Source organism: Platalea leucorodia (genome assembly GCF_965183815.1).
Source record: "Platalea leucorodia genome assembly, chromosome: 7".
Classification (NCBI taxonomy): Eukaryota; Metazoa; Chordata; class Aves; order Pelecaniformes; family Threskiornithidae; genus Platalea; species Platalea leucorodia.
In genome coordinates this window covers 44,273,300-44,297,476 of record NC_138829.1, presented here as the reverse complement: position 1 = coordinate 44,297,476, position 24,177 = coordinate 44,273,300, and the positions used below count along the sequence as shown (strand labels likewise).

At 41.6% G+C, this 24,177-nt stretch overlaps 1 protein-coding gene across 2 annotated transcripts in view; it reads right to left on the bottom strand.

Moving 5' to 3' along the window:
* LOC309592927 (transmembrane protein 263-like) overlaps window positions 1-24,177 on the bottom strand; it is a gene marked incomplete at its 3' end in the record, with an annotated part of 200,296 nt that overhangs the window by 95,888 nt on the left and 80,231 nt on the right. The window lies entirely within an intron of this gene.

Below are 24,177 nucleotides of genomic sequence, written 5' to 3'. Positions count from 1 at the left end.
AAGCATTGTTTTGCTCCATTGAAAGTACCGTGTCTTCCTGCGCAGCTTCCCGCCGGAACCTGTTTGCTTGCCCCCTTTCTTTCCCCTTGGTTCCCCCTGCGCTGCCCCGTGCAGGTGAGGGAGCTGGGATCCACGTGAGCTGAACAGCTGCTGACACAGCAGAAAGATACATGGCTACAGGAACTCTTCCATTTCCTGGGACTTCTAAAACACCAAGGCTCTGAAGAAAGCGGCCTTAAATGGCCCTACGAGCTGAGACTTTGGAATATGGGCCAGGTCACACAGACAAGGGAAATTAAGGCCATTTGCAAATAAAATTTTGACACATGAAAAAATGATGAGTGTTTTATCAGCGATTATTTTCAGCAGTGGCTCTGCCTGCATCTGCTCACATAGAGTGGTACATCATACATAACAGACTAAACTAATGCCGTTGCATCTTTCAGAAAGTTGAGAAGATCTCTTCAGCCCCACTGTGCCTTCCAGTATGTGTGACCCTGCTACAGCTGCATCGTCCGGGGAATCTCACTTTTCTATCATTGCCTTTTTAAACAAGCTATTATGCTGCTGATTGTGGCTGCTCATATAAAGGCAGGACAGGCAACCTTTGAAGCATTCCTAGTATTGAATTAAATCAGTTATTTGATCACTGGTCTTCTGAGGCTGACATTCTGCCCCAATGGTGGCAAGTCCAGAATACGTGTTTAATCGGTTCTCCTGCCTTCAGGAGGCATGGTGATGGGTAGCTGGGAACCGAACCACCACTCCTGCCGGAACAGCATCAGCCAGAGCGGCACAATGACTGTACTCAGTATTATCTTCCCTGGGCCCTTAAAAGTTAGGAGAATTATTTATTGCTGAGAAGCTACCCTTGCCTTTTGGTATTGTGTATTAACAAAAAATAAACCAAAGTTCACAAAAAATGCTTTCTGAAATAGCTCCAACAATAGTAACCTATACTGATCCTACGGAGTTTCAGTCCTATGGTCCCCATATAGAAAACACATGTCTGATACAGACAACATGAAGCAGAAAATCTTTAAAACTACTTCAAGAATTTTTTAGTACAATGAGAAAGAGATTATGCGCTTGTGAATGTCTGTGTGGAAGAGTAAGAATATCAGTTGAAAGACAGACAGGCATCACGAAACTCCAGTGGCTTCTAAGCAGAGCGTGACATAGCATCTTTTGTGAGCATTCATTCAAGTTTGACATGGACTTGGTCAATAGGGCAGCACACCATTAAATAATATGATAAAGGGAGCTGGCCAGCTCAGCATATTAGCAATGGAAATTTTCATTTCTAGTTTACCAGTCTGAATACAATTTAGACTGGAATCCAGCCAAACATTCATCGGTCTACGTGGAATCGAGGCCCTAGACCCGCTTCCTAGACAGAATTGCTGAATTATCACCAAAGCCCGCCAACCTGATTGCATTTTCAGGACTGAAAAGGTCATTATTACCTTTCTCTTTCACCTATATTAGATTTTGAGGGATCAAGACAGGTGGTTTAGAAAGGGAAATTTCCCTCATTTTTGCCAAACCTTTATCTCTTCTGGGAATAATCAACCTTAGTGGGTTTTAAACTCAAAATCTCTCACAAGCTTGAACACACTAAATCCCTTTATAAATCCACCTTGACCATTTAATCTACTAACAGACCTGCCACAGCCACGTAGAAAACTGCCTCTGGGATCTGTGCAGCTTATTAGCATGAAAGCTGTAGGGGAAGGAGCGACCAATGCAAGAGCCTCTCACAAAACGTTCCTCTTTCCATTTAGCTAGAAAGTGAAAACACCATGAGCATGTTTCAAAAAGTAAGAAATAATCCTTGTTAAGAAAACTCCTTACTAAAAAGTAGCTCCTTTTATGGATTTCTTTCTTCTCCTCAGTGTACTGGCAAGGGTTTAGTAGTGCTGGGTATTTATTTTCTTTATTTTCATTTCTTTCTTCATCTCTGATGTCCAGGCACTTACTAGATACATGTTGAGGCTCCACATTGCAAATAGACCCCTTTGTTAAGCAGTATTTTACGGGCCTTGTTTCCAGAGACAGACAATGCTCTGACCTCTTGAATCATGGCTCCTTTAGCAAGACGGATTTTCCCACCTATCAATGACAACCTGATAATACTGGTGAGAACCCTGGAATCGGGTACAGAAAACCATAATGCTATTTATGAGTGAGCAAAATAAGGGAAAGATTAAAGAACACTTTGAACTTTGAAATTAACAATGAGCTTGCCATTTAAGTCTGACAGAGCTCAGGGTTGTGCTAAATGATAAATACAACAGTAATGAAAAACTCCCTCCTGTGCCATTCTACATGCTGCTTGCTCCCAGTTCATTTTCATACACCTCCTTAAAAAAAACAGAACAACAAAAGATTACTTGAAAGCCACCACAGGTCTTGCAAATTCATTACATTTATAATTTGAAGCAACGTAATCTTCTACCCATAACATTGCCAATATTTTGGATTTTGTATCAAAGCTTGCAACATTGGCATTATGTATAAAGCTTAAGGTCCCAGAGTTACATGATGAGAGCAGAATCTCATCTGCAGTATAAGTAAAAATAACAGCTTGAGTGTGTGATCATTAAGAACAAAAACATAAGTGATATGCATTCTTATTTTTTAATATATATGTAAGATTTGCAATTGCATCATCTCATTATTGTGGCAACCTCAGAATTTGGGTGCAAAGGCTACAAATAGATTTAATTCCCAGACATGTCTGGGGTCTGACATTCCTGAATCTCATTTCTTTTCATGGTAAGACTCTGTCCTTACCACAGACCACAAGTGAAGGTCTCGAATGGGTAACCACAATTCTTTTAGGCGTATATATATTTTAATTACTATTACAAAACTGACATCTTTTGCCTCAAGCCTTCACTCTTACTTCAGGATCAAGAAGCGTGCGTCAACATCCAACTGAAGTGCAAAATTTACTCTTCAGTCATAAGTCTATCTCAAAGCGTGCAATACAGACACTGGGTATTATGACATGGGATAAGATTATAAAGGTATTATTTAATTTCTCCATGTCTGTACTCTAATATTCTGAGTTTTTATATTCTGCTTGACAAGTCTAGGGCAACATGGCATGGCACAAGAAAAACTAAAAGTCCCAGCTTAAGCTATGTCATGATTTGGAAAATCTGCCGATGTACAGATAAAGAATCATCCACAGTACTGAAGATCATCTCCATGTATGTGTCAGGCTAAAACCTCCATTTTTGAATGTACGACTTGTTTGTGCCTGGTTTCAGGTGGCACTTCTCCCGTTTGGATTCCTCCTGTGATCATCCCTTACTAGGCAACCTGCTTAGCTGTGTGGACCAGTTGGTCTGGATGATAATGTAGCTCTCTACCTAATGTGCACTTCTGCAATAGAAGATTATTGAAATTTAAAAACCTTCTGTTAATTGGTCATTGACAAATGTAAGGACACCCACTCTAGGATGACAGCCAAACTCCCTCCCTGGTTCAGAAGAGAAACCGTAAGTGGAAGATGATCCTGGACACCCTCACTGAAATGCTTGCTAAGGGAGGCAAGGCAGTTAAAACATCTGAGTGCCTAGGTAATCAGTATTACTTGCAGGGCCAAGCAGCTGGGGTGTCACATCTTATTTCTCTGATAAATGGCTGATCTGCACCTCAGACAGTGTCTAAACGCAAAGAGCAGGTACCTGAACTGCCCTTTGACTTGAACAGATTAAAATTATACAGGTAGAATAAAAAGGTTCTCAAAAGAAAAAAAAAATATTTTCCAAGTTTATAAGTTACAAAAGAATCAAATTACAGTTTTAAAATTCTGGAAGTAAAAGAAAAAAAAAGATTAATTAAAAATAACTGTATCCCATGGATCTGATTGTGTCAAAACACAAGCAAAGAGAAACTGCTGAATTTTTAAGACATACAGAATTGTATGTAAAGTCTACTACAAACTGTGCTGTGAATTTCTTGGCAGGGGAGCAGCATTTCTCACTGAAGGGAAGAAAATTATTTGGGGAACTACCGACTCCATGGCTGTTACTTTACTGTTGTTAGATCACACCAGAAACTCCATAAAGAAAGAAACTTAAAGGTCAGAGCTCTTTTAATGATCGTTTTACAGCTGGACAGGAGCAGGGTACACTCTGTGACACAGGGTTTATCTCTTAGGTCACAAACAAGCGTACTGCTTTGCGAGATGGATGGTGCCAGCAAAGCCATCACACAGGCAGACCAGGGAGAGAGACATCTTCTTGTCCCTGTATTCTTCATTTAATGGCAAAACGCTCCCTTTCCAACATTCAGCCACAGAATCAAGCAAGACAGGAGAATAATTTATCAGGCAACCCCTTTAAGCATCTCTCAGACATCAGTAAATATGAATGTCTCAGTAGAGCACAAACAGTTTTAGGTCTCTGCCCCCTTCCCAAATCTAAGTTCCCTCAGAGAACTATGTGCTCTCTATTGGGAACAGATGTTAAATGTCAATGATCAGCATCTTCTTAATAGGAAACAGGCTTGTCTGGAGGAAATTTGCAGACCTTTGCCACCTGCAAGGCAGTAAATAAATACTGCTTTTTTTTTTTTTTTTAGAATCCTTCAGAATACTATGGAGATTAGACCACTACTGACCCAACCACAAGCCTCCCACAAAATACACAGAAGCCTCAAGTACTTTCAGAATCCAAGTAATAACTGTACATTTTATTTTAAAAAAGTATCTGGAAGATTTGGTCATTGAATTGCTCCTTCTGCTCGTCCAGCATCAGTTTTCTCTGGTGTGCAGAGGCATCTCCCCTTGTGGCCCCTGCCATGTGCAACATCTTTTCTAGGGGTGTTCTCCATTAGGCTAACCAGAAGACATTTTCCCTCTGTTGTTTACCTCTGTCTTCCTAACCTCTCACCTTCTGCATTTCATTATTCTGACTAAATAAAACAGAATTGTATTTTTTAAATGTGTTTGTAAGGGAAGAAAAAGGACCTGCGCACTCCTTTGGTACAGATGAAAGTTCTTTGCTTTCCTGGGTCACCAACCAGCAGAGATCCATCCACATGGGTTAAAGCAGACACTTAAAGAAAACCCTCTCTTTGTTGGAACAGCAGCAGAATGAAACATGGAGCCTTTATCTCAGCTACCCTGTGAAGTTAATCCATTAACTCTCCTTTTCCTTCTGCCTCTTTTCTTTGAATTTCTAGGTCAAGCTATCAGGTTTCATTCTGCTAACCAAAAGTGGGGATTTACCACAGCTTCCAAGCAATCGTGTGCTATGAATCAACCACAGGTTTTACAAACTTACCATACAGAAAGGCATGTTCAAAAGATGGCTGCAAGGGAGAGACGCGGAAGGCTGCAAGTGTAGCGCTGCAAGATGGTAACCTAAGTCACCCAGGAGCTTCAAGGCAGCAGAGGTCAGATGGGCAGGATCTCACAGGAGGACAAAACGTGCCCTGCTGCTGGCCAAATTCTCAGCAGGCACCGGGACCCAGTATGGAAGTGGCTGTAAAGAGCTACAAACACTGCAGAGCATGTGATGGTGCTTACAGATCCATTGCAACAGTGCTGGGAATGGTCTGCCGGGGTGTTGATAAAAGGCCTTCTGTAGCCCGTTTGTTTAAGATCTTTATTTAGACTACACTCATTTGGGGCTAACTATCAACCATGGCTTTACCATTTATTTATTTTTTACAATATACGGCAAGGCATGGGATGGGTGCATTTCCAGCATTTGCTGGTAGCTCGCTCTGCCAGCATTTTACAATCTCTCCAACCCTGTCTTCTGGCCATCACTGACTCTTCCCTTTCCTCTGTATTTCTTTCCGTCTTTACTTCAAAGTCTGTCAGGAGCCTAAAATGTGGGAGCATCCTCATTACCATTCTAGACACAAAGTTGTCTTTTATGTCACCACCTAGACAACATTATCTTTATTTCAACACCTCTGAATACTCTCATTAGGCTGTTTCCTCTCTGGTCTGTGATCTGTTTTCTGCTGTAGCTAAATGTCATAAAAAGCCAGCATTACCAGGTAGGCAATCTTTCCCAGACACCCCTCCAGTTGTCTTTGATGTAGCATACTGGGTTTCTACGAAATCCACTAGAAACAGATAGGCATTTGGTACACGCGCATCCTTCTGGTGTGTTCCTTTAAAAAAAATCCCAAACCAGCCGCCAGCCTTTCTCTCCCCATGCAAATTCCCACTCTGAATGACAATTAGGCTTCCCCTCTTATCTGCATGAAGTGCAAGGGCATGTGTACCAATAAGGTTATCAGTTACACTTAAAAAATTCTGCATTTTAATCCCATTTGTCACCCTTCACACCCGCTTACTTTAGTTAATGTATGAGCAGCCATGTTTGCTAATCTGATCCATTATATTAGACTAAAATGCTAGGACTTCAAGATTTGCAGGAAAAGTTGCCTTTATATCTCTCTCTCTTCAGGATAACATGCACAGTAAATATCAGTTTTTCACATGAACCCTCTGCTCCTGAGATAACTAGTCTTACTGAGGTAAGCGGCCCCTTTGGATTCATCTTCTCCAGCTGACTAAACCATCCACACAACACTTGAGTTAAAGAGAACACAACCAGATGTGTCCTTAGCAGCCTCACACATCCTTTTCCAGCCTTACACAGGACACTTCTGCTGGTGCACCTCTGCTAGCCAGACTGCTCCAGCCGAAGTGCTCTACAAGTGAAGCCGAACCATTCAATTATGCAAAAGCCTAGTGACTTGTCCCTTTCACGTGCTCATATTCTAATTTGAAATCCCACTACTACTGGAAATAAGTTTAGTGCCTGAATTGTGAGATGCAAACCCGACTGTTGGAGCTTTGCTAACGGAAGAGCCATAACCTCCCACCTGCACGTCTGCACACATTTACTGATGCAAAAGAGTAATACAGAGGTTCCCGGTCAGCTCAACTTTTCCCTCACTGCAACCGAGCCTATTAGATGATGCCAACGTGTCAGCTAAAACCTGCCACCTTCCACCTCCTCTACATTCTCTGCTAAAGACAGGAATGAAAAATCACATGAGGAAACGACAGCTTTATTTTTTAAATTGGTTGAATTTTAGGTCGTGTTTTCCTTCACCATCAATATTAAACATAATTTGAACTGTTGTCAGATGTTCCCTTCTTCATAAACAAAATACATGAGCTGATCATCAGGGCTTACCCTTCGCTGAAGGGACTGAGAAGTTTTAGCTGTTGCAGTACACATCAGTTAGAAACGCCTATCAAACAGCTGGCTGTTCTCCTGTCATGTCACATTACTCCAAAAGGGCACTGTGTCACCACTGCTTGCATTATCCCAACTCAAGCATTACTTCTGTGTAACTAAACTGAATAATCCATGAGACAATCCCTGAAGGTAGATATCTTACCAGGATGCAACATCTCTGAAAGATTTTCCTCTAAAAGAGCACAGCTCCCAAGAACAGGAGTCCTAACTGCCAGCTGCCACTCCTCCACCTTTGGTGAACGCAGAAGACATTTAACTAATCGCACAGTGGAGCCCTGGGTGTAATCACAGAATGGTTTGGGTTGGAAGGGACCTTCAAAGATCATCTAGTCTACCCCTCTTGCCATGGGCAGGGACATCTTTCACTAGATCATGCTGCTCAAAACCCTGTGCAACCTGACCTTGAATGTTTCCAGGGATGGGGCATCTACCACCTCTCTGGGCAACCTGTTCCAGTGTCTCACCACCCTCATTGTAAAGAATTTCGTCCTTATATCTAATCTAAATCTACTCTCTTTTAGTTTAAAACCTTTACCCCTTGTCCTGTCATTACAGGCCTTGGTAAAAAGTCTCTCTCTCTCTTTTTTATAAGCCCGCTTTAATATATTGAAAGGTCACAATAAGGTCTCCCTGGAGCCTTCTCCAGGCTGAACAACCCCAGCTCTCTCAGCCTTTCTTCACAGGAGAGGTGTTCTATCCCTCTGATCATTTTCATGGCCCTCCTCTGGACCTGCTCTAACAGGCCTGTGCCTTTCTTGTGCTGGAGATGCCAAAGCTGGACGCAGTACTCCAGGTGGGGTCTCATGAGAGCAGAGGTGGAGAATCACATCCCTCGACCTGCTGGCCACGCTTCTTTTACACCAGCCAAGATATGATTGGCTTTCTGGGCTGCAAGCACACGTTGCCGGCTCATTTTTAATTTTTCATCTACCAATATCCCCAAGTCCTTCTCTGCAGGGCTGCTCTCAATCCATTCATCACCTATAGTCTCTCTTTACTATCCGGTGCTTGCATTCAAGCCAAGAATTTCTAAAGGTTTTGAACCAAACAAATACAAGGTAGTGTGGTGTGATGAAAAGACTTAAATAGGTGGCAAACAAATTATATGGTCATTTCAAACAGAACAGAAATAAAATTTTTATACCATCCACAATGCTGCTCTATCTTAAGCTCTTTTAAAGAGTTCTGAGATATTTTATTGGTACTATTTTCCATATGGCCTATAAAACCAGGTCACCTTAATACTCTAAGTCCAACTGTGCATGCCCTGGAAGCAAAGGGAAATTGTAACTGCTATATTTTAAAACCTGTGACATCCCTAAAACAGTTCTTAAACATATAAAAATGGTGTTTTATTGAAATTCCAGATATGTTGGCACTTTCCAGGATTAGAAGTAAATGTATATTCTGGCAACATTATTTTTCCAATAATAGTGCCTTTTTGTAGCCCTTATAATTCTGGAAATTACCTAATGCAGGCAAAGTTATTATTTGAAAAAGAAGTGTGCAACTCGTGCTTATGGTCTGTAGCCCCAACCCTACACAGTTGTAACCACTTGGGCAAATACTTGTGCCTCTGAAGAATCACATTCACTTCATTACTACTCTCTCTGTGTCACCCTTTCTGCATATAATGAATTTGATGCCAAGATCAGAGTCATAGGAAAAAAAAATCTATAAAGATTCCAAACCATAACAACAGTGAGAGGAGCAGAAAATAGACAAGATTAAAGGAGTGTAAAAGGTACTATCCAAGGGATCTAAGGCTTATACAAAAATGCACACGTGTCTGAGAGGCACTATGCGACAAGGCATTTAGAATATAATATGCACAAACACACTCACATAAAGAAAAAGAAACAAGGCTGTGTATGCAGCGCTAATGCTGTTATTGCCTGAATTTTGAGCATAAAAATACGTGGAGAACAGTATTCTCAGGCTTTTTTTCACATTGCATGCTAAGACCGTAGAAAGAAGTGCTAGCAAGAAAACACCATATGTAACGCCAAGGTCCAGAGGGCCCTTTTCCTACTGAACTATAGAGACTACAAATCAAAAGTATTTGTGTTGCATGTTTTTTCAGAGCTGGAAACCTTTTCTTGCAGAGGTCATACAATAAATCAGGTAAAAGGTCTTCAAGGAGTCATATTGCAAGCACCAAGCCAGTCTTCATTGGGGGATGCAAAATCACTTCTAGTCATGGAAGTACTTCCATGATAAATTTCAGCTTCTTACTCGTGCAATCTTACTGATACTAGATAGCTCCGAAAAACCCTACCCACTGTCTTCAGACATTTTATTCACCCTTCTTGTACTCAGAGAAGTCGCCCTGAGATTTCTCAGAAATATTTACCTTTGGCAGAGAGGAAGCCCAAGAATTTAATGCCGAGGCTGACAATGTAAGCAAAATTAAGTGACTGAAAGCAGGTTATTAAACTGAGAACACTGAGGTAACTGTAGATCCTAAAGGAACTGACACCACATGTGTACATCATATACACACATGTAAAGATCCATATAACAGGTTAGGCAAAAATGTGTGCCATTCCCCCTTTCAACAGGTAGGAATCTACTTCAGTTCCAGGTGTCTGAAGTCTCCTCTGCGCCGTGCTTTAGAGATCTTCACTCTGGTAAAGGACTCAGACACTACTCAACAGAGGGGAGGCTGTAGCACATAACACAAACACTAAACATATACGCGCAAGCACTAAAACAACATACCCAGCTGTGCATTTAAACATAGGACATTATAAAATGAACATATTCTTGATTCATTACGCACTTCCTTTCTACTCTTTGAGAACAGAGCTTCAGCTTCACAGAGGAAACCTGACATGCAAAATTGGAGAGTGGGTTGGAAGCAAGAGGACGACTTCAATATGATGGAACAGTACTCATTTCATTTTCTTGTGAAGTCTGAAATGAGACAGGCTAATTATATGTGGGGAATGTGTCCTGTCCCCAAAGACCATGAGTATTAAGGGGTTTATGAAAAAGAACATGTCAGAAACAGATTTCCAACACTTACATTGAAGTTACGCATGTAAAAAACACCGTTTCAATCTAAAGCAACACTGAAAAGCCAATACCTATCCAAAAGTAATTGTCCATTGACAAGTCACTCGAAGAGCCCATAAACATGAGAGGATACCACAAACCATCCTCCTTCTACTCAACCGGGTTTACAGATGAGCCGAAAGAGCCTCGTCACTTCATAGAGAGAAACAAAGGGAAACATGGCCCATTTCTAGGGTCTACTTTCTGAACACCTTTTGCTTGTGAAATCCCAAGATTCACTTGTTTGGTAAGGGAAATTAGAGATGGGCAATGCACTGGGTTGTTTTTCTGAGTGCTTCAGGGGCACATGTTCCCAAATTCCAACAGTCACATAATCCTTGTGATCAGTTGAAGGGAGCAGGCAGAGTTGCACTCCCATCGCCGCTGCAGTTTTCGGAAACAGCCAAGCCCCTTGAAAATTCCTGGCTAAATACTCACCTGTTTAAGTAGGGACAAACTTCTTGCTGTAAGCTTCAGAAGATCTTAAACACAACTGCCAAAGCTTGGTGCCGAAAGCTGAACTCCAAGCTATATACGTTTGGACACCTAAAGTGACCCCTTCCTCATAAGCACAGAATAGATCCTACTAAAACCAATATGAAAAACAGATGTCTTGTGCTCCTGAAAACATCAGGTTAGGTATCAGTGGAGCAACAATAACTTAAAACCAATTATCAGAGGAGGAACAAGGCTACTGTGCTTTCTGTGGAAAATAATCAAAAAGATACAGTGAAATCAGCACCATTTTATGTGCAAAATGCATGTTATAATTTAAAAATAGCATTACTGCTGCATAAGATGACAACTGGCAATAAAAGCCTCATTTTTCTGAATAGCAGCATATTAGTCATCCTCTGATGCCTAACAAAGAGAAAACCGGACAAGCTGCAAGAAGGACCAGTTGTGACGGATACTGAAGGGATGTTAACAAAACTGTTTCAGTCTTTATACTTACTGTGTCAGTGCTTTAATTCCACCTGCTTTGAAAGACTCTTCTATCGTTTGTCTTGTATACAATTACAGTCTCTCAGAAGGTGGGCACATGTCCTCTACCTTTCCTCACTCTTCTGGCTAGGGGTTTACATGGGTCTGTCAATGGCCAAACAAAATGAATTGCTATAAATGGCAGCTGTACTCAGAGAGACAAAAAAAAGTCAGTAATTCAAGTTTCAGAGGCGTATAGGGACAAAATTTCTCTTAACAATTTCAGGATTGCACAAACCACCTAAGTGGAGATTTTTAAAGGAAACTAAGAGTCAAGTACTCAAATACTATCAAAAGTCAATGCAGGTGGGAAGCTAGCATCTTTAGCATCTGTTGCAAGTTTAAGCCTTAAGGGAACAGCAAACTCTATTTTCCCTCGATGCACTGGATATCACTACCAGAGCTGATATATTGCTTCTCATTCAGTTCAATGCAATGCATCACAAGTTATTTTGCAGGGCAAGAAGATCATTAGGAAGAGGCATTGCTGTTAACTAACATCAACAAATAGCTGCAGGAATGGCAGGCCTATTGTGCAATAATGGAGGTGAAGCTCTTTTCTAAACAACTTGGTATTTACATATCTTCATTAATAGTAAAACGCATTAATGAGCAAGAGCTGGTGCAGCAGGGAACCTCTCAGAGGCTCTCAGGGGATCAATTAAGATAGACTTATTTGAAATAAAGCTGTTTAAAAGGACACATGCAATGTAATCCAGGGCAAGGGAAATTCCCTGTTTAAAGAAATAGTGGTTTCTGAAACCAGGTTCTGATGAGCTTTCTACACTTGTTTTAGAAGTAAATTATAACCATAATTCTAAAAGAAATGGAAGGCCTGAACGGCAGTTTTTCCACTTGTTGCTTATTGCCACATATAATACAGGCTGGATCAATGGGCTGGGGCCAACTGCATGAGACTCAACAAGGCTCAGTGCCGGGTCCTGCACTTGGGTCACAACAACCCCATGCAACGCTACAGGCTGGGGGAGGAGTGGCTGGAGAGCTGCCTGGCAGAAAAGGACCTGGGGGTGTTGGTTGACAGCTGCCTGAACATGAGCCAGCAGTGTGCTCGGGTGGCCAAGAGGGCCAATGGCATCCTGGCTTGTATCAGGAATAGTGTGGCCAGCAGGACCAGGGAGGTGATAGTGCCCCTGTACTCGGCACTGGTGAGGCCGCACCTCGAATACTGTGTTCAGTTTTGGGCCCTTCACTACAAGAAGGACACTGAGGTGCTGGAGCGTGTCCAAAGAAGGGCAGCAAAGTTGGGGAAGGGTCTAGAGCACAAGTCTTATGAGGAGTGGCTGAGGGAGCTGGGGTGGTTTAGTCTGGAGAAGAGGAGGCTGAGGGGAGACCTTATTGCTCTCTACAACTACCTGAAAGGAGGTTGTAGCGAGGTGGGGGTCAGTCTCTTCTCCCTAGTAACAAGCGACAGGACGAGAGGAAACGGCCTCAAGCTGCGCCAGGCGAAGTTTGGGTTGGATATTAGGAAAAACTTCTTCGCCGAAAGGGTAGTCAGGCATTGCAACAGGCTGCCCAGGGAAGTGGTGGAGTCTCCATCCCTGGAGGTATTTAAAAGAAGGGTAGATGTGGTACTCAAGGACATGGTTTAGTGGTGGACTTGGCAGTGCTAGGTTAACGGTTGGACTCGATGATCTTAAGGGTCTTTTCCAACCTTGATGATTCTATGATTCTATGATAATGAAGGAATACATCAACCTGAGAAGGTGACCTTGCATCGTTCAGCAAAATATGAAGTTTCACATGGGAAGTGGTGACAATCATTTTGTCATCCAGCGATGGTTTGCCCAAAATCTGCCTCTCACAAGGTCCATGTTTACCTCAGAACAGAGACCGTCTTTACTGAACACAAGCATTGCTGGATAAGTGGTAGATGCTACCAGCAATAAAATCTGGAAACTGGGGTGAATCAGGACACAACGAAAACCTAATGGCTTAGTCTAAATACTCATCTTGGAAAGGTTTACTTGAGGGGCATCCCCAAAGATCCTAAATAAGATATGTTCTCCTGCCAACAAGTGTTGTGCAAACAGTCTAATTAGGAGATGTTCTCTGCTGCCAGAGGCAGGTTGCTTCACAACTTGGTATTTCTGCCAAATCACGGTAAAGGAGTTCTGTCCCAGTCTTTGTTAAGATGCCTACTGCAGTTTCTCTTGTTGAAATGTTAGACATTACTCTCCACAGACCCCTCTAGGTAGTATTTGAGTTAATCTTCTAATTAATCCACTTGGCAGTATCATTAATCAAAGGCGGATTCTGCCCTGCTTATTACAAGACCCCTTACATTTCCACTCCCCTCACTAGATTTAATTAACATTGTAGTTGGTTGAAGCTCCTTCCTCTTCTATTCTACAAAGACCAACGTTACTTTTGCTGTGAACAGCTATTACGAATATGCTTCAACCAACTAGGACACGTTCACTCACATTTCACAAGATGGTAGCTGAAGAAGTGAGAGCTCTCAAGTCAGAGAGATCTCACACAAGTTAGTGCGGAAACCAAGCTGGAAGAAGAACGAAGAAAGAGATGCTCTTTGGTGGCACATAGCTGTCCTGTTTGAAATTTACAATTAGTTTCCCATAATGCCTCTTTTTTATAGCATCGTTATCACAGAATAATTTACAATCAGCCTCACCAGTTGCATTAACAGTCTCTTGCAAGTTTATAAAAAGAACATTGTAACAAGAAATGTCAATTAAAACCACGTTAAAACAGATGCACTGAGACTGCAGTGCTACAAGAGACAGCCAGGTTTCAGGCCCAAACTGCAGGAGAAACAGAGGTGGCACGTGCAGCCTCCACAACTTTTTCAGCACCCTTCAGGGCTGAGCAAAGAGAGATCCCAAAGGACTCCAAAGACAGCTTCTTTCTGGGTTGAAAGATGGTCTCTAGGATGCAAGGAGAACAGAGGAGGATCATTAAAAGAAGATAATAAATTGTCTTGAAAACACAAAAAAGCAGTAGACAGCTACTGAAGACTGCAAGAATTGTACAAATTTCTTTGGTTAGGTATAGTTACTTCATCATTACATGAAGGCTGAGATCATAAACCTCTTTTTGAGCTCAGAAAGTATACTAATAGCTACATGCATCCTCCAGATTATTGTAAATGCCAAAAAAAAAAAAAAAATCCACCAATACTACGCTATTTTGCACAAAATTAATTTATGTAAACATAACCAAGGCAGGACTGGGATTGCGAGTTAGAGTTCAGGCTAACCTCCTTTCACTGTCCCTGAATAAAGCAGGGATCTGAAGAAAGCAAGACAGGGGTAGCAAATTGTTTGTAGTAACATTTAACCTCAAGTGGATTTTATTCTCAGAGCAGGAAAGCAAAAGGAGAGTGGAGAAAGGACTTATGCTGACAGTGCTGATGGTCCATTAACTACAGCAGTTCTGCTGCCCAAATGATCAAACTCAGGTTTAACAGCAGTATCGTCTTCTCAATTTACAAGGAAGGAACAGAAGGGGCTTGATCCAGCTTATAAATTTTGAGCTTTTAGTCTAACTGACAAGAAACAACTCATTAATGGAGACCTAAGATCTGAAAGAATTAGTAGTGTTACTGACTTACCACATCACCCAAACATAACCTCCAGGTTCCCTAATTGCTCTTGTGTTTCTCTTCACACCACTTGTGCAAGACAATCAGGGATTTCATGCACTTGATGAAAAGAATACAAACTACATAAGCTGAAAGCCTTGAAAAGTCCTATAGGCTTATGGAAAAAAAAGTGAGGTCATTATGCTCCGGTATTCTTCTCAGCTGCCCTCAGTGGGTATCAGTCATCATTACAGCACTCTGAATCATAATGGACTCCAACAGTTTAATAATGATTGCAACACCCTTCCTAATGAGGTTGGTGCTGCCCTCTGATGTGAATATTCATAAAACTGGGCTGGTAATGGGCTCTGTCTTGATTAGCAGGCTGTGGTTCTGTATCAAGTTTGAGAGACATCTTTTGATGCAAAAAAAAAAAAAATCAAATTAAATCCTTGTTTCAAGCAGAGTAAATGAATTTGACTTTAGGTGATCAAGAGGGGAAAAACTTCTAATTAGAGACGCAAGCAATCATCTTGTTCAGTGTTCTTTCAAAGAAGGGCTATAGGGACACAGAATCCTAATAAACCTTCCCTCAATCACCTTTTAGATAAATGTTAAGGATTAAAATTAAATGTAATTAAAGTTTGTTAATCTGATGTCGTTTCCACTGATAGTCCTTCATTTTTTTTCTTTGCCCTGTTATCCTTTGCTTATTCCCGAGTTCCTCTCCTCTCTTCCCACCAGTGCCATCTCGTCCAGCAGGGAAGGCAGAAAGGCAAACTGCTGCTTGGGATATCAGAACCCAGCTGTAATTAAATCGATGGATTGGCACTTGCTCACGCCACACTGCTCCCACCTGCATACGGCAGTCGCTGCTGTATCTGCTTTTGACCACATGAGTTTTCACAGCTTCCATCACTGCAGAATCGGAAGTACCTCCCAAGTCATTAAAATACCAACACTTCTGTTTTCTTTTTTTTGAAGGGAGAGGTGGGCACCTAGTCCTCTCTTTGGAATTGTTGACAATTTCATCTCATCACTAGAAAAGTAAATGGAATCAGCCTCTAAATATTAGGATTTAAGCTTCTGTCCGTTAAAGGAATAGAAAGACTTCCATTTCTTCCTAGGTCCAGAACGAAGCCATTACACCCTCCGGGATGTCCTTGAAGCCAGCCGACCCACAGAGCTGGAATTCATGGGATTACCCTTATTAGTAAGAAGTTTCCTGCCTAATAAAACAAAAATTGCAGCTATCCTGCTGCTAATCTAGCCAGGCGGAAAGAGACTGATTTGACCTAAGCTTCCACTCACTTTCAGGAAGAAAAAAACCCAAACATTTATCTCTTTCTGTTCGCACAAGATGGTCACTGCACAACAGGAAAAAGAGGGAAAAAAACCAGCCTATTTGTTCACCAGTAAGAACTGGACTAGATTGGAGATTTAATAATAATGAATAATAATAATGATGATGATGAAGCTTTTGCACTCCAATGTCAGTCGTAGCAAGGAGCCTGCAATGAGGAAGGGATTTCTAGCCAAATGACAGGGCGAGAGGAGAAACAAAAGGAAGAACTGGAAGTGACTACGGGTAAGCAGGTCTCAGTCACAGTATAGAGCCTGATATAGACGCACGGTACTTTTAAACCTCTAATAACGTGTTAATTTGAGCTATCTATCCCATTGCAAATACAGCTTCACGTATTGCTGATCTGTATGACGTGGACAAGGCTGCCAAAACCACAGAACAAACAACATATAAGAGGCAGATTTTTCCCTGCCCTCCTCCATTTATAATCAGCCAGAATTAACCTGGGCAAAACATGCCTTCCCTTCCCTGCCCGGATGCTCAAAAGCATCATGAAGTCATGAATTCATTACCGAATTCAGCCCTCTCTGCCCTCCCACCCCGACTTTCCTTCATTAGTGCAGACCGTTCCCTTCCCTTTACCCTCCGATGCTTCAGGGAGACAGAAAACGCTGTTTATGGGAGCGCTGTTTGCTCCTCCTGGCCAGTGACATTTTAAAACCCCCAGCACGTAGGTGCTCAATTGCAAGAGCGCTCGGTATCTCGGCGAGCAGCTGCTGTGTCACTGCCAGGCCTCTCCTGCAGCAGACCTGTCACTGGCCTCCGCAGCTCGGTGCCAAGCCCACAGACCACCGGGGGCCAGCAAGCAGATGGCTTATCTCAAAGTCTAATTATCGGTGCTGACTGAAAAGCCTGCAGCCGAGACAGCGCGGGGCAGGATTTGCTGGGTTACTGTTTAGGGGAAATGGTGGCAAAATAGGATGGGATAAGGATGGATGACTGAGACTTTCCTGCCAGGCTCCTAGTGCACCACAAGGTGTTGGGGAAATTAGGGCGGAGTTCTGGTCTGGGTTCTGCTGACATCTGGCTTGCTGCGAACATCACCCTGGGAAACATGAAATGTCTTTTACAAAAACAGAAACAAAATCAAAATCCTCCCAGCGTTCTCTTCAGGTTTCACAGAAAACGGTGCGGCAAGAATTAACAATACTTCCCTCTCTTTTATCTGCGGTAAACACGGCATGCTGCACTGAGCTGCACAGACCATACTCGATCTGAGCTGACAGCTCAGAACAGTTTCCAACCATACCTTTTTTTTTCCTGAGCTTGCAATGAAAAGAACAATCCCAAATAAGTGAGCTAGCACCTCAATTTTAACCACACCTGTTTTTTTCACTTTCAGAAGAGCAACAAAGACAGCCATATTAAAATGAAAAATCAGCCGAGCAGTTCTGCGTTTTTTTTTTAAATCTAAGCAAATTTAGAGCTAAATCTGAGCTCAAATTAAGAAGGTAGTAAGACTGACCCAAAGCAAATACAGCCCAGCACGCCAACGCCCTTCTGTCCTTGCCAACCAACCATCTCAATATCCTTGGGCTGGCTTGGGCCATTCATGCTGCTCTCCACTGGTCCTTGTTTGCAACACTGTCTGCTCTCCAGTAGCAGTAAGTACTCAGCCTTGTCCTAGATGCCACTTATCTCCTATCTCCTCCTCTGTCTGCAAAAACTCTAGGTTTGATCACCTAGCGGAGTACCCAGTGTGGATAAGGCTAAGACTCAACCAACTCATTTTAGTTTTGAAAAAACAAACTCTCCTTTCCCTTTCCAGACAGACGAGATGAATACCATCTTACCAAATATGTTGTCCCCCAAATTGTGGTGAAAAGCATCAGTTTTGTTTCAATTGTGTCAGTTACCCTTCTGAAAGTATCTGAAAATACTAATAGCTGCATTATTCATATTTAGTTACTATGACAATAAGAAATTCTCCAGTGACAGAACGAAAGTCTCATTGTGGCAACTTCTACAAAGGGATGAAAAGTCACAAAAGCAAGGAGAACTACATTATCGGGAATGGCCTTAGTGAGGCAGACAGAAACTATTTAAATGAAAAAGTGAGGAAAGGAGTACCTGTCTGAAACTCAAGCAAAATATTCTCCAACTCTGCAAATTAACTGTAGTGGTAATCAAGAAGATAAAAAAGGGCCATGTGTTGTTACACGACAACCACATGGCTAAGGGCATCCCAAGGCTTCTGTAAAGAGGAGAGCATTCACATCAACATCATGAATTAACACTTGTATGTGTTGCCTTCTACAGCCTCCAAGCAAACAACATTTGTTCAGTAACTCAGTACGTCACCAATTCTGCATACCTCCCACTAACCTGCCTTTTTGCACCCATGTGTGCAAAACAGTCCCTGACAAGCGCTTAGACACTCTATTCCACGCAGCCAGACACTAGGGAGTAGAGGAGAACTACAGCAGGAGATTGCTTACCTCATCCTAACCAAGGTTAAGGAGATGCATGTAACTGGAGGCAGCAGGGGAAGGCAGAAGAATTTCCTTTAGCTGAGTACCTGCTTACCTACAATTCTGTAAAATGCTTTACACTGAATAAAAAGAGACCATAAAACGTTTGTATGACTTGACAAATAAGCTGCTTATTCCATTGTACAGCTTATTCTAAGCGTGTCCACAGTAACTTGAAGCAACCTGGGGATGACTTAAATCAGCAGGCTGGCAGCACTCTCCAACAGGCTACCTACCAGTCAGGGGTGGTGGAAATGCTAGACAGAGAGAGGTCTGCAGGACGTAGCGCAGATCTGCTTAGGCCGTCTGAGGGTACATCTTTAAGCTAGCTAGTTTGAGCGTAGGGTGTCCAGAGCAGCCAGAGTTCAAAACGGGCTTGCATGTGTTGTTACTTGCCACATGTACAATACACTGCTGCTGCTTTTATGATCACAATACAAATGTGCCAGTACACGTCCTTGGAGGTGTTCCCATGCTTGGGTATGTTCAGTACTTCATTTGTTTCTCCTGAGTAGTACAAATAGAGCAAACGTTGGGTGAGGATCTGAACTTCTGTAGTCCACATAAGGCATTAAATAACACTACATAACATTTGTAGCTCTAGATTTCAATTTTACATTAAAGGTGTCAGTAAAGAAAAGGTAGAGGAATGTAAACACGGTCAGTAAAGTACTCCTAATTACCATATCTCCAGTGTCTCTAAGCACATGTATGATTTCAGAGTTCACAGTATCCTTTTAATAATTCCATCATCTCCCACAACTGCGCTAAACACCACAGCTATGAAAGTATTTTGTATTAAAAAAAGAAACTTATACTGGAGTGTATATGCACAGTGAGATACAATACACTGGCTGAAATGGACAATGGGTATGATTCAGCATGCCTACTTCCCACAGCAATCATTGTCAGATGTTCTACAGGCAGATTCTGAAAAGCACATACAGGAATTAACTAGCCTAAAGGAAACATCAATTATGTCCTAAAGCAAGAACCTTGGATTTTTTTTTTTTTTTTTTTTTAAAGTGAGAATGACTGAAAACTGGATCAGACCAAAACCCCACCTTGCCCAGGATCTGTCTCTCGCGGTAACGACACCTGGGCACAAATGAAGAGAAGACCAAGGCAAGTTTATAATGAATGATACCTCCTCTGTGTGCTCTCCTAGTTTCTAGCTATTTACAACTAAGGCATTTGAACTCAGCTGCGCCTGGTAACCTTGTGTTTAAAAGGTCCTGATGGATTTTTCTTCCTCAAATTCTTCTTCTCGCTTTTTAAACCCATATAAACTTTTGCATCAAAACAACCTGTGGCACTAAGATCCCAGTTTACAGATGCTGTGAAAAGAAATATTGCCTTTCCTTTGTTTTGAGCCTACCAGCTAATAACTTCACTAATGATCTCCAGTTCTTGTACGAGGAGAAACAAGTGAACAACTATTCCCTGTTGTGATACTCATGATTTAAGAAGCCTGTATCCCAGATTTCCTCCATGTGGTTTCTTTTCCACAGTGCAGAGACTCAGTCTACAGTCATTCCTCAATACGGAAATTGTTGTAAACCATGAATTATATTTGCTACCTTTCTCTGCATCTTTTCTAGTCCTTCTATCCTTTTTTTTTTTCCTGAGGTGGAGGGATTGATGATAGGAGGGACAAAGGAACCCAAATCACACAAAAAATTGGAGATGTGGATGCTCCATAAATTTATTCAGTGCTATAATGATGTTTTCACTTTTATTGTCTGTTCCTCTCCTAACAGTCACTAACATTCCTAACACGAAGTTTTGTTTTTGAAGCCTATTTAGTGGCAATTTTGAATGCTATTTATATTCATAAAAAATAGAAAGCCTTGTCTCAAGTCTTATTACAGTGCTCTGAGTCTCAGAAAACTTCTTTCTGCCCGGTTCTTCCTAAGGTCAATTTTGATGGCTGTTAAGTTCAGCCAGGATTTTCTTCATTTCACCAGTGAGTCTAACTTATTACCTTACATTCAAAGGTAATACCTAAGAGCAATTTGTTAGTATTTATCCTTTTTCTACCTCAAAGAATTTTGTCCTGAAGTTCCTTGGGGGAGGAGGGGGGAACTGGATCAATCTGCCTGCCTATATTCTCTCCCTCGCCTGACAGACATTCTAGCTGTGACACCCTGGGTGTCAAATGATGGTAATTAGTCACTTGACAGAAGAAAGTGCTTTCACAAACTACAGAGGCTACTGGTGGCCTTTGGAGACACATTCAAAGACGAAGGGACATCTCTGCTCCAAAGCTCTCTAACACTGACTAGGCTGTGTACCAAGTCCTGCTTATGAACTAGCTAGTGTTGCACAGCCAGGATACCTTAGGCTCACTCTGCTAAAACCATGGCACTTTCTACGGGATGTCTTCATAAGAAGCCCTTAGCAGCGGCAGAGCTACTGGAGAGCTCAGCTCACGTGTTCAGTAATCACTATTCTCACCACTGTCAGCAGCAGACGCTGGTTCACGGCTCTTCAGTTCATCTGACACTTTTTCATAGTGGTCCCAGCTATCTATACACCTCCACAGTGCTCCAGTGGAAGCAATATTGTGAAGTGTTTAATCTCATCTAATTTTTCCCACCCAATACTTTCAGGTTGAGACTGTGTGCCAATATAACACCCGCCATTAAGCATTCCTTGCTATTTCACCAACGTGCTTCACCTACTTTTACTGCTGGAAAGAATAAGCATTTCTCATGTTGCTCTGACTCACAACACAGCAGTAAAGAATCATGCTCTGAACTCTCACCTTATTGATCCTTTGATTTCTACCTGTGAAAAACTCAAATATTTGGAGGTCTAGCCCATATAAGTCTCAATTTTTTTCCCAGTCTCTTTCATAGGTCTCTAGGCTTGCAGAGACAGACCTGGAGTCTTGTGAAGGCAGACTTTTGTCACAAGATTAGCGTTAACACTGCTGCAACAAAGCCAGCTTATTAAATTAAGGTACGCAATACTTCGTTGTGGACACATCTATGCATAATTCCAGAATCTCTTGATATAAAAGTACAGCTAAAAGTTGTGACAGAGAAACTTGGAGGAAAGACAAATATTCATCCCTCCTTCCCTCACGCTACTGTTCTGTGCAGACTTAAAGCAGCATCTCATGCACCCAAGTACTCTGAGAGTAACAACACTGTACAACATGCTACATCCCAACATGCACCTGTGATTAAAGTTGTCTAATAAAAATATTTCATGGTACATTCTTGATTGTCTCACACTTGGTCTGCTGTCTACCATAGCAGACGGGTGAAATTAATATTGCGGTATATAGTTCCAAGTCAGTAAAGCAGAATATCCACATTCTACTTGCTTACATAAATAGAAATTAATATAATAAATAAATTAATATAAATTAAACCATATGTTTGCAGTAGCATCAGGCATGGATGTCTACTGCCTGTCCCTTCTCACAAAGAGAAATTAAGATTAAAAAAATCCATTAGTAAAGTAGGAATACTATGTCTACATTTTTACTGTTAATAGAGGTATTTCTCCTAGCTGAGTCCTTCACTTCCTCTCACTTTTAGCTTCTCCTGCTAGTAGCCAGTAATTTCAGAAGAATCAGCAACTTTAATCACTGGATGGGCCATTAGTCAGTCAATATAAATCTGTTACTCTCTTTTTCCAGTGACAGAAAATGTTCTTACTCTAGGAGAGACTGACCTGCAGAGAAAAGAGTGTGAAATACTCAACGAAGAAGGTATCCCTTACACATTAGAAATAGAAGAAGAAATAGAATAGAAGGTATCCCTTACACATTACACATTAAGGGGTATCCCTTACACATTAGAAACAGATAATTACAGGGCAAAATATCCTCATATTTAAAATTTATTTAGAGGGATGCACTGACTTAGTTTGAATGCGCCTGTTGCTTTGAATATTGGCTAAACCGTACAATTCCCCAAGCAAGCTACCCATCACTAACAATTTCTAAGTATTTCAAGCAGATATGAAATACAATAATGTATTTAGACTGTTCTCTCTACATCCGTATCTTTCCTTGCATCCATAACACAATGGAAAACATACCTGTGCTTCAGTAAAACTTTTGCCTTCCATAGCAAGCTCGATGCCTTGTTCAGTAACAATTACTGTGCGCTCCTCTTCTCCCAACAACAATAAAGCAGTCTCTTACTTTGTCACTATTCACTGCAGCCCAGAGATGTTCTATAGCTTTAGGAGAGTATTCCAGTTTTTAGACATGTGGGAATGAAACCTGGCTTTCATAAAAGCCAGTATGTTTGGGAACATTTTTAAGTCACGTGGTAAACTGGAGTCCAGTCATTACTGGCAGGTGCAGGAGCAGCTGGGACAAGGGTAGAGCATCAGTTCCTTCACTGAAGTCTCAGAAACAAGAAAATTGCCTGAATACTCACATAATGTGTATATAATAGCCAGTGTTTGCAAGGCGATAAGCACACTTTTTTGGAGAGTAAGCAAAGGCTACAGCACTGCCCTGTCTGCTGTGCCAGTGCCCTGGAATATGTGCACTGGAACTCCGAAGAGGCGAGGTCCTGGGGAAAAGAGCTGGGGTGGGTCTGGGTCCAGAGTCTCTCAGGCAGGGCTAAAACTTTCAAAATTACATTCCTTTTAATTAAGGAGCTACTCAGTGCAACCGAATTTGGATGAAAAGGTACGTGTCGAAATTAAATGGAACCATGCCTAACTTTAAGAATTAAATTCTTGCACTGCAGAGACAATGCATACAATGCCTGTGTATGTAATGCACGTTCGCCATGGGAAACCAACCACAATTGTTGCCAAGTTCATTAATTGCTTGGTGTTAACAGATGTTTCATATCTGAGCTGCAGTTTTCAAAATTCCTGTTCTTGTGCTGTTGAGCTGTTTAGACAAAGCAAGCGAGACTATAGGTGCAAAGTGTTATACTCAATGGTGGTTTCACAGATCATCCCATTATTGTATCTGTTCTTTGGCTCTCATACACTCATCTTTTGGGGTATCAAACTTCTGGGAGTTCTTGAGACAAAGGCCTAATCCTAACAAAAATACACTGAAAAACCTGGTGTTCTATGACCCATGACCACTTCTATGCCATGATAATACCCTGAGGAACTTCAGGCTGTAGGGCAAATACAGAAACTAAGAAATGAATCAAAAATTTAGTTAACTAAACTATTTTTTTTTTCTAACTGTTTTCTCCAAGATGTTTCCCTAGGCAAGTGTCTTCATTTCTTTTTAGCATGGACTGAAAAATGTCACTAAACTATAAACACCTTTTTTATTCTGTCTCAAGTTTTGAATAAAACTATGGATCCTGTTCTTTACTGCAGATTTTCAAAGTAGCGAGGATTTTGTTGTTGTTTTTTTAAATTGCGTTACCCAACTGCGAAGGGAATAAAAGAGAAAAATCAAATCACAGCTATGGGTAGGCAATGCGCATTAGCCAAGCTGGTCCTCAGCATGGTGAGCAAGAAAATCCGTTGGGGTCCTCTTCCTCACCT